Below are 11,103 nucleotides of genomic sequence, written 5' to 3'. Positions count from 1 at the left end.
CTTTCCTTTTGAGTTTTTTTAATTAAAAAAATTCCCTGCCGTGATGGGATGAGGTAGAGGTGCCCCCTCCATTCATTTAAAATTTTCCAATTGAAGGTCCATTCTAATTCTAAGCATCTAACTATTAAATGGGAAAGAGCACTAGCAAAATAATAGATAGATTACAAGGAATTGATCACGCACCATATTCAAACATAATTATATGATGGGTGACGGATCTGCCCTAAAACTGATGTCCAAATCTAATTGGGGATGATTGAGAAGAATGAATGCTCTATTCTTGCAATTGAAAATACTTGGTTGTAATTTTAACCAAGGGAAAAGTATTGATAGTTTTGCTTTTTTTTTTTTTGGCGTGGTGAGGGAAATCCCCACGATCCTTTGGGACCATAAGTACCAAGTTCAAGGATTGGCTAAGGAGTACTCCTTAACGCATAGCCTCAGTTATTCTACAAAATTAAATTCGTGGGAGAGAGTCGCCTGAGACGTTAGAGTACTACCTATAGGTAGCTACCATCTCGGCTAGACCCCCTTGGGTGATTGCTTTCCAATATTGATTAATGACCTTTAACTATGGTATTTAGGGTATTTGTATATGAGAATTTGTGAAGCTTGAGCTGTTTTAGCTTCAATTCTTTGTGGGGTTTGGATTGAACAGTAGCTGTATTATTTGAGCACAGGTGTTAAGTCTCCTGAATGTCATGAAGCATCCAAGTAGGGTCCTCTAAAAAATTAGATTTATGCATCTGGCTATATTTTGTATATGCGCATGATGTTGTGCGCGGTGAAAATTTTGGCAGCACCAGATGAGAGTAGATCTCAACTAAATCCCTGTTTCACAAAGGAAACAAGAACCGAAAGTAATATATCTCAACAAAATGGGATATACACTATTCCTCTCATCAATTCTAGGACTGACTTGTTGAGGGAACTTAAACAAGCTATTACAAATCACAGCAAGACAACGAATTTTACGTGGTTCGGCAAGATGCCTACGTCCATGGGACAAGGAGGGGGGAGATCTACTATTAGAGAGAGAGAATACAAATAAGGTTTACAATCATACAAATTAAACCCTCAAACAAGCTCTCAAATCTCACACAAATATCTCCCTCAAAAGGATGCTCAAACTCTAAAAACAGCTGCACAAAACTCCTCTTCAAAACAGCAACTATCCTCTGTGTTTTCACCAAGCCCAGCCGCAAAACCTTCTATGATTGTCCCCTGCCTTGCACTAAACCCTAGGAACAAATTATTGTTCCTATTTATAGCCTGTAGCCTGGCCGTGTGTGGATGTGGCCGTATGTGTGGGACTAATATCTAAATAACCCAAAAATGTTATATCCTTTTGATGTTAATTTTTTGTTTATTTACAATTTTGTACATAACGAAAGAGGTATCCAAACTAGTGTTGTCACTGCTTTTAAGGTGGATAAATTTTATATGATAAATTTTTGATAATATTTTATAGTGCTTAAATATTTGCATTTATCTTGCAATAGTGGAGCCTCTAATTTTATTTCTTCCTCCTTATCTCCATAGTTGAACTTAGAGCGCTTACCGAGAGATATACTGATTTTAGACGCCGCTACAGCAGAATATTCTCTTAAACCTTGTGTTTCACTTGTCACAAAATTTGAGCTTAATGGTCAAAGAGAAAAGGTGTTTATAGCTAAAACTCACCTGTCTGCGAAATCTGAGCTCTCCAGGATAATGTAGGTATGTATTAACGTATAAATATCACTTCATCGAGTTGAATTTTCAAAAGCAAAAAACACACAATGTGCTGAATTTTCACTTACTATTAGTTAAATCTAAAGTTAGCAGCTTTAACTCATAGTAAGTGAAAATTCAGCACATTATGTGTTTTTTGCTTTTGAAAATTCAACCCGATGAAGTGGTATTTATATGTTAATACATACCTACATTATCCTGGAGAGCTCAGATTTCGCAGACATGTGAGTGTTAGCTATAAACACCTTTTCTCTTTGACCCTTAAGCTCAAATTTTGTGACAAGTGAAACACAAGGTTTAAGAGAATATTCTGCTGTAGCGGCGTCCAAAATCAGTATATCTCTCTATAAGTGCTCTAAGTTCAACTATGGAGATAAGGAGGAAGAAACAAAATTAGAGTTTCCACTATTGCAAGATAAATACAACTATTTAAGCACTATAAAATATTACCAGAAAATTTGTCACATAAAATTTATCCCCCTTAAAAGCAGTGGCAACACCAGTTTGGATACCTCTTTCGTTATGTACAAAATTGTAAATATACAAAAAATTAACATCAAAAGGATATTATATTTTTGGTTTATTTAGATATTAGTCCCTCAAATCTTCAATAGCTTCATATTAGTCCCTCAAATCTTTGAAATTTCTCATAAGTCCATCAAATCCTATGGGATCTTGCAATTTCATCCTTCTAGGAAAGGCCCAAATCATAGTTAGGAATAAAGAGCTACATATACTACCATACATAAGTACAATATCTACCAAATATTGCAGAGATGGATTAAGGAGGAAATATGCTGCTATAATTAACAAAATTAAATAACAACATTATCTTTCTACGAAGGCAATTATGACTTGAATGGCAAATGCTTGCAACAACATGAGAAGAACAAATATACCAAGAGATAGAACTTGAAGCATGATAAATTGGTGGCAGTCCTTATTTTTATTTTTAGAAAGATGTCCTTCCCTTTTGTCTATAATTAACAAATTAGGGTTGATTCTTATTCCTATTGGAAGAAGCCAAGATGTCGTTATCAAATGCATCCAGAAAGACCAATCGAACGATAAATAGACAGATTGCAGATATATAGAAACATGAGCCATTCCTTAGGTTTAACTCAGCAAGATATATAATTACTTGAGAAAATATCACAATGGTATATATAATTTATGGGCTTTTTAGAATTTCTTTTATTTCTTTTTGTGTTTTTCCCCTTGAAGCAGACCGGTTTTTCTGTTTTCTCAGTCTGATGAAAGCTGGAATATGTTTCTATTGGGAGGAGTTTCTAATGAGAAAATCCCAAACATTGGTGACAATGTGTTGTTGTGCTTTTCATTTTTGGTTTTTGGATATTTTGTATGTGACATGTTATGAGTGGGTCTGAAAATTATGCTAACAATTTGGATACTTCCAATAAGAAACTATTACTAAACATAAAACAGTAACGATGCATAAGAGAATATCATGCAATCCAAAAGATCACATACATGTAGGAATCATATTGTAAGCTTTTTCACATGAAAGGTAAGAGAACTGATGGTACAAATCAACAATCATATAACAGACATCTTAGACGTTCATATTTCACTTAATTAATGCATCAAGAGCATCCAAAAAAAGGCTACATAAAATAAGCAATGATATAACACGTAATAAGGACTCTACTACAAAGATTCATGTTTCTAATTCAGGAACCTCTTCATACTTTTTTGACACAAAAAGAACTATTTCATATCATACTTGTCAAAGCTCTTACACTCACTAATATGTAAATGGAAGATCATATTTTGACATAGTAAACAATCATATAATTAACACAAAATAATCATATACTTAACACATAACAAAATACTAGAGATCTCGGATGGGCACATTTAAATTACTATTTGAGGTCATCTCAAAAATTCCCCTCAAAAGCTACATTGGAAATAACAACTATTCAGTAACTAATACAATATAAAAAATGACAACTACACTACTCGGCGCTAAGATGGTCTTGCTGAGGTGTATTCCCCATAGATGTTGGGAACGTAGGACACCATAGTGAACTGCAACCCGGGTTCAGTCGTCCCGAATTCTTGGTGGAGCACGACCCGATTCACTAATTCTAGCGACCCAATTTAGGATTCAATCCAACTAAAATCTTGAGAAAATTAACTCTTTCTCAAAAGAATAAATGAAAAATAACATGTGAAATTAAGTAAATAAAGTATGCATACCTTAATTGCAACATGATTCTAAATGTTCTTTTACCATTATTATTATCAAGGAGTATATTTCTCAAACATAACTCTTACAAAACATTTGATTCCTACATCTCAGGGTTCAAACCTAAAACATGCCAAGTTCCATGGCGTGCCCTATAAGCCTAATTCATTGTACCTGATTCCAAATGAGTGGTGTACCACGCTCTCGTATCCATCCCGTGAACCGGAACGAAATGGATTCTATACAACTTAATTACCATTACTCTTAATTGTCTTTTATGTTCATAAGTAAAAGCTGTCAAAAATATCAAATTTCTAAATATACTTATCTTCCAGTTTTTTTTATATACACCTCTTTCAACCCATCTGAGAAAAAGAAGGAATGACATTATGATTTTCACCATGAAACAGGTGGGCATTGTACTGAAGGGCATAGTTGATGCAAAGCCTTGATCATGGTGGGCCAATACAACAATACTAGTTCAAAAAATCCAGATTATTCAGCATATATGCTATCTATTATGAATAAGAATTATATTTGTAATTTTTCAGTCACAACTAGATTAAACTTGTTGTTGGATAAAAGTCAGAGAAGAGCATCGTTAAGAGTATAGTATCTCAACTCCTTGTTTATTATTATAAGGGAAAATATAACTTGAAGGGAGATAGCAACCACATGTCCTTAAATTTATTGATCCTCTTAAAAACAGAATTCATGGGCTCATTTCTCAACCATCCTATGACTAATAAATTTACAATTAGACCTAGTGAGTTGATAAACTTAGCAAATTTCAACGCTCACACCCAGAACTTCCTTACACTGAGTTATGGGTTGAGAAGAATTAAATGACTACTAACAACTGAGCAAGGGACTAAAGACTAATGAGCAATTTCAAAACTCTAACATGGAATTATTGAAGATTTGAGGACAAATATCTAAACAACAATAGATGTTTATTAATTACCTTAAGCAAGTATCGAAAGTTGTATTTAGCAAGCTCTTGTTCCATATAATGTACGAAGTGCCGTTTTTGAACCTGCAAAGCAAAACCTCAATTGAGTGTCTTATTACAAACTACAAGTAATCCCAAATAGTTAAACCGCACCTACTGAAAACATAAAATATCCAGAGATATCGTTTTAATCTCTGCAACGATATTTTTTAATCGGTATGTCCAACATAAAAATGGGCAACTCTCATAACAAAAAAGTTTCTTCACAAACTTGTCAGCTAGAACATTATAGGACAGTACCGGCAGATGTGTATCACCAGACCTTTTTTTTAAGTTTCGAGCCTACTCCTTACAACAAAATTAGGCGCATCTCGTGGTCGCTTTATCTCCTTGTTCTTTATGGTGACCGTCATGGTCTTGACTAGGTTGCCTTTATTCAACAGATGGCAAGTCATCGTAATCAGTGACCCAACGTCGGCATCCACAGGAATATAATAATTGTTGTGAGAGATAAGTTGAACAACTGATCATTTCCTAATTATCAAACAGATCAATTACTCAATTTATTAGTATATTTACCCATTTCACATCACCTCACCTCACTGGAATCATTAAGCTAAGGGTTTTTTTCGATATTAGTCCCTTAAATCTTTAGTAATTTGATATTAGTCCCTTAAATATGTGTATTTTGATTTTAGTCCCTCAAATTGCTTAAGGTTGTTGATAGAAGACGTTGTGGTTAATTAGGGTTAAATGAGATAAAATATTCTATCAAGATTAACGGAATATTCCATCAACTCCATCCACCCTCTCTCCCCTCCCCTCTCCCCCTCCCCACCCTCCTCCAGGCTCCTCCGCCACCCTACCTCCCCCCTCACCAAGCTCGTCGCGCTCTTCCTCCAGCCCTCGTCGCCCCGTCGGCCTCCGCCCGCCCTCATCTACTCCGCTTTCCCTCGCCCCGCCCGCGCACCCCCACTACCTCCTCCCCGCTCTCAGAGCCTCTCCACCCTGGACCGCCCCCCAGCCTTCCAGCATTGTCCTCGTCTCGCCTCCTCGCCATCCCTCTTTGATGACACCTCGCCCTTTCCAATCGCCTCGAATCCTACCCTTCGCGCTCCTTGTTTCCGCCTCCCGTCGCCCCCATCCTCCCGAAGCCTAGCCCTCGCCTCATCCTCGCCTCTGCGCGCACAAAGCCCAGTTCCCCCCTGCTCCACGCTCCCTGGCTGTGGGCAGCCACCCCTAATCGAAATCCAAGCTCTGCCCTCACTGCCGCTCCTTCATCAAACTCGCTCCCCTTCCTCCATGCTCCTCCTCAATCCCACCTAATTCCCGAACCTTATCTACCTCCTCGTCCCGCCCCCCCCCCACTCCCTCCGCTCCGCCTCTACCCCACTCGTCGCTCCTGCTCGCCTTCCACCTCCTCTCCAATCCTTGCCCTAACCATCTCCTCTCCTCTTTCCAATCCACATACCATGGTTAGTTTTAATCTAACCATGGTTATGACTTTTAAATGGAAATAGTAACAAAAGGACTTTTATCAACAACCTTAAGTAATTTGGGGGACTAATATCAAAATACACATATTTAAGGGACTAATATCAAATTACTACAGATTTAAGTGACTAATATCGAGAAAACCTTAACCAAAATATTCCACATATTATTAAGGGAGTGGGCTTACTATGTGTAAACGCAGCTATAATCCCTGGGGTCGAATACCGAGTTTCTGGAGACCGGCTTTCCCTCACCAGAGGGGATCCGACCATCGGTACGAAATCGTCTATATTTAACAATGAAAGCTCGTGAGGACCGCAAGGATTTCGCTGAGCCATTGTTTGTGTGGGTTTTAGGGTTTTGTCAACGGCGTGAAAATGAAAAGGAGAGGTGAATGGAGGTTTTGAGGGGAGTTATACGGGTTAAGTTAAATAATTAACATTCCTACCTCAAAATTAAATAATTTACATTTCTACCTCAAAGCTGGAGCGCAGATCCCCTTGGAACCAATCATGCGGGAATCATATGCAGATCGCACAATCGGTTGACACACGTGCATATCCCACTCACTCGTGAATAGCGATTCCCGTCCAATTAGAACCTTATTTCTTAACTACGAGTCGTTACCATCCAAGCAATGTTTTGTTATTTAAAACTAATTTTTATGGACACTATTTAAAGAATTTTATAGTGAGAAATGTGGAACTTAATCCGATTAGATAATTAAAAAAATTTAAGAACATTATAATTTTTCTCTCCAATTAAATGTGTAACTTCATCTGATTAAATAACAAATTAAGAATATTATAATTTTTCTCTCCAATTAACTGATTTGTCAAACTATTTTAGAAAAATTGTGTCATTGCCCCCAAAAGCAAAATTTTCATGTACTTCAGCCCCTTTTAACTTTTTCTCATGTGGTTCAGTCCTTAAATTCGAGATTTATGTTCTGTAGTCCTCTTTTAGCAATTATTATCTGCCAACTAAGCATAACAGAAAATAAAAAATTAAAAAAATCCTAAAATATCATTATCTCCTCTATTCTTTCATGTTAAGTCTAAAAGCAAGTTGGCGTAGACTTAACATGAAATTCTATCAAGTCTATTTCATGTTAAGTCTAATTAATTCATTTTAAGTCTAATTTAAATCATATTACGTCTAATTCAACTTGTTTCAAGTTTAATTTAATTCATGTTAAGTCTAATTCAATTTTTTTTAAGTCTAATTTCATGATAAGTCCAATTTAATTCATAATAAGTCTAATTTAATTTATTTTAAGTCCAATTTAAATCATGTTAAGTCTAATTCAACTTGTTTTAAGTCTAATTTAAATGGACTTAACATGAAATTAGGCTTAAAATAAATTAAATTAGACTTAAATGAACCAAATAAATCTAATTTAATTCCTTTTATGTCTGATTTTAATCCAATTTAGTGTTAAGTCCAATTTAGTTCATGTTAAGTCTAGTTAAGTTCATGTTAAGTCCAGTTTGAATCGTGTTAAATCCAGTTTGGTTCGTGTTAAGTTCAGTTTAAATTATTTTAAGTCTAATTTAAATTATTTTAAATCTAATTTAAATCTTATTAAGTCTAATTTAAATCTTGTTAAGTCCAATTTAATTCATGTTAAGTCTAATTCAACTTGTTTTAAATCTAATTTCATGTTAAGTCCGATTTAATTCATATTAAGTCTAATATAATTCCTTTTAAATCTAATTTAAATCATGTTATGTCTAATTCAACTTATTTTAAGTCTAAAAATAAGTTGAATTCATGTTAAGTCTATTTCAACTTATTTTAAGTCTAATTTTATGTTAAGTCTAATTTTACTCCATGTTAAGGCTAATTTGATTGTTGTCAAATCTAATTTAATTCTTTTTAAGTCTAATTTCATGTTAAGTCCAACTTGATTCGTGTTAAGCCTAATTCAGTTCATGTTAAGTCTAATAACATTTCATGTTAAGTCTAATTTTATGTTAAGTCTACCTTGATTCGTGTTAAGTCTAAATTCAATTCATGTTAAGTCTAACAACAGTTCATGTTAGGTTTAGTTTCATGTTAAGTCTAACTTAATTCGTGTTAAGTCTAATTTTAGTTTATGTTTAATCTAAATTCAATTCATGTTAAGTCTAATCATAGTTCATGTTAAGTCTAATTTGATTCGTATTAAGTCTAAATTCAGTTCATGTTAAGTCTAATAACAGTTCGTGTTAGGTCTAATTTTAATCATGTTAAATTCATTTTAAGCCTAATTTAAATCATGTTAAGTCTAATTCAACTTTTCTTAAGTCTAATTTCATGTTAAGTCCAATTAAATTAGATTTAAAACAAGTTGAATTAGGCATAACATGATTTAAATTAGACATAAAAGAAATTAAATTAGACTTAATATGAATTAAATTAAACATAACATGAAATTAGACTTAAAACGAAGTTGAATTAGACTTAACGTGAATTAAATTAGACTTGAAACAAGTTGAATTAGATATAACATGATTTAAATTAGACTTAAAAGGAATTAAATTATATTTAACATGAACCGAATTAGAGTTAACATAAAATAAACTTTCATGTTAAGTCTAATTCAACTTGGTTTTAGACTTAACATGAAAGAATAGAGGTGATAATGGCATTTTGGAGTTTTTTTACTTTTTATTTTCTCTTTATTTCTAGTTGGCAGATAATAATTGCTAAAAAAGGGAGTGCAGAACATAGATTTCTAATTTAAGGGCTAAACCACATAGGAAAAAGTCAAAGGGGCTGCAGCATAATAAGATTTTGCTTTTAGGCCCATATATATATATATGAGAAAAATGAGTATGCTTGGTACTAAGCACAAGTTTTTATGTTTGGTACCAAGCACAAATTTTTGTGCTTGGTAGTGAGATGATATATTCCCCTCCACTCATTAAAATCGGGGCCCACATTCACATGGATTAGGGAGTGGTTAAGAATTAGAATGAGTGGAGAGGAATATAACACTTCACTACCAAGCACAAAATTTGTGCTTGGTACCAAGCATACCCATTTATCTTATATATGGCAAAATGATCAAATTGATATATTTTGTTTATCCACAGTGACAAGTTAGCATATAATTTTTTTTTTGGTACCACATTGGTATATTTTCTTTACTCCGGCGATAAATAGGCCTTAAGTTAGGTCTATTTAAGGCTTATTTGTTGTCAGAGTTAAGAAAATATATCAATGTGGTACCGAAAAAAATTATATGCCAACTTATCACTTTGAGAAAATTATATGTCAAACTGTCACAGCTATTATTAATATGGTACCGGAGTAAAGAAAATCTTCACTTGTCCCTTTCTTCTTCTAACTTCCTCCTTAACATCAATGATATTCTAAATCTCTTTCGTAGTATAGCTTGTTCACGGCTACTATTAATCGGTTACCATATGAAGTCGTTCTTTGTTGCATTTGATTCTTAATCGTTGTTTGATGATGAGTCCTCACCATCATTCTTTGACTGTAAGGAAACATGTTCGATCTTCCAATAAGGAAGGTTCTCTAACACTAATGGTATAGAAATGAGCTTCAAATGATGGGGTGAGGAGTGACGACAAAGTCAGCCATGGCAGGTGTTATTTGATGATAGTCGTGGACACAGAGGCGAAGCTAGAAATTTTATCTTGGGCCCCAAAAATCTTGGATTGATATAGAGAACCCTTAGGGCAAAAATTCTAAATCTCTTTCTTCCCCATTTACTTGGATGGCATACTATTAATGCTAGAGAACCTTCATTATTAGAAGATCGATCATGTTTTCTTGCAGTCAAAGAATGATGGTGAGGACTCACCATCAAACAATAATTAGGAATCAAAGGCAACAAAAAACTACTTCATATGGTAACCGATTAATAGTAGTTGTGAACAATATACTAAGAAAGAGATTTAGAATTTTATTGATGTTAAGGAGGAAGTTAGAAGAAGAAAGGGACAATGGAAGATTTTCTTTACTCCAATACCATATTAATAGTAGCCGTGACAGTTTGGCATATAATTTTCTCAAAGTGACATGTTGACATATAATTTTTTTCCAGTATCACATTGGTATATTTTCTTTATTCCGGCGACAAATAGGTTTCTTTAGGCCTATTTGTCGCCGGAGTAAAGAAAATATACCAATGTGGTACCGAAAAAAAATTATATGCCAACATGTTATTAAGGGTAAACAAAATATACTAATTTGATGATTTTGCCTATACACACACAGAGAGACACACGCCTGCTATTTCTTTCAATGACCATAATAAAAATTCTAACAAATGATCAATCAATTGTTTTTGAAAGGACGTATTTACCTGTTATTTCTTTTTCTGAAGCCACCCATTCCCTAGTAAAGCCTGAATCTTCCTATAACAATCTCCAAATTTTGCTGCAACCAGTGATACCTGCACGTTACAAAAAAATTACAGAAAATATATCGCGATAACCAAAAGTTCAGATATAGTTGAAAATTATACGGAAACCAACATATTGATAAATTTCTCTCGAGAATCATATAGAAGGGCAGCCTCTCAGAGGAAATAAATAAATATCCTGAATACAAGAAGGCATTTGAAAACTGTAGCAAAACAATCTAGTCTAAGCCTGTTTTCTCTCACCCGTGTTATTTATGGTGAGTCCTTGGAGAAGAAGAGAAATCACAAATTGAAATGCAAGGAGAAAGGGGAAAAAGAAAGAAATTACTTACA

General features: G+C 34.4%; 1 long non-coding RNA gene across 3 annotated transcripts in view; it reads right to left on the bottom strand.

Annotated features, from left to right (window-relative positions):
- Nucleotides 970–11,103, bottom strand: part of LOC109820173 — an 11,596-nt gene continuing 1,462 nt past the window's right edge. For all 3 annotated transcript variants that reach the window (XR_002241744.1, XR_002241745.1, XR_002241743.1), the window contains 3 exons: nucleotides 10,711–10,800; nucleotides 4,911–4,982; nucleotides 970–2,425 (listed from right to left, as the gene is read on the bottom strand). This is a non-coding gene — a long non-coding RNA (uncharacterized LOC109820173). The remainder of the gene's footprint in view (nucleotides 2,426–4,910; nucleotides 4,983–10,710; nucleotides 10,801–11,103) is intronic.

Source organism: Asparagus officinalis, chromosome 8, assembly GCF_001876935.1.
Source record: "Asparagus officinalis chromosome 8, Aspof.V1, whole genome shotgun sequence".
Lineage (NCBI taxonomy): Eukaryota > Viridiplantae > Streptophyta > Magnoliopsida > Asparagales > Asparagaceae > Asparagus > Asparagus officinalis.
This window is presented reverse-complemented; position numbering and strand designations above follow the sequence as displayed.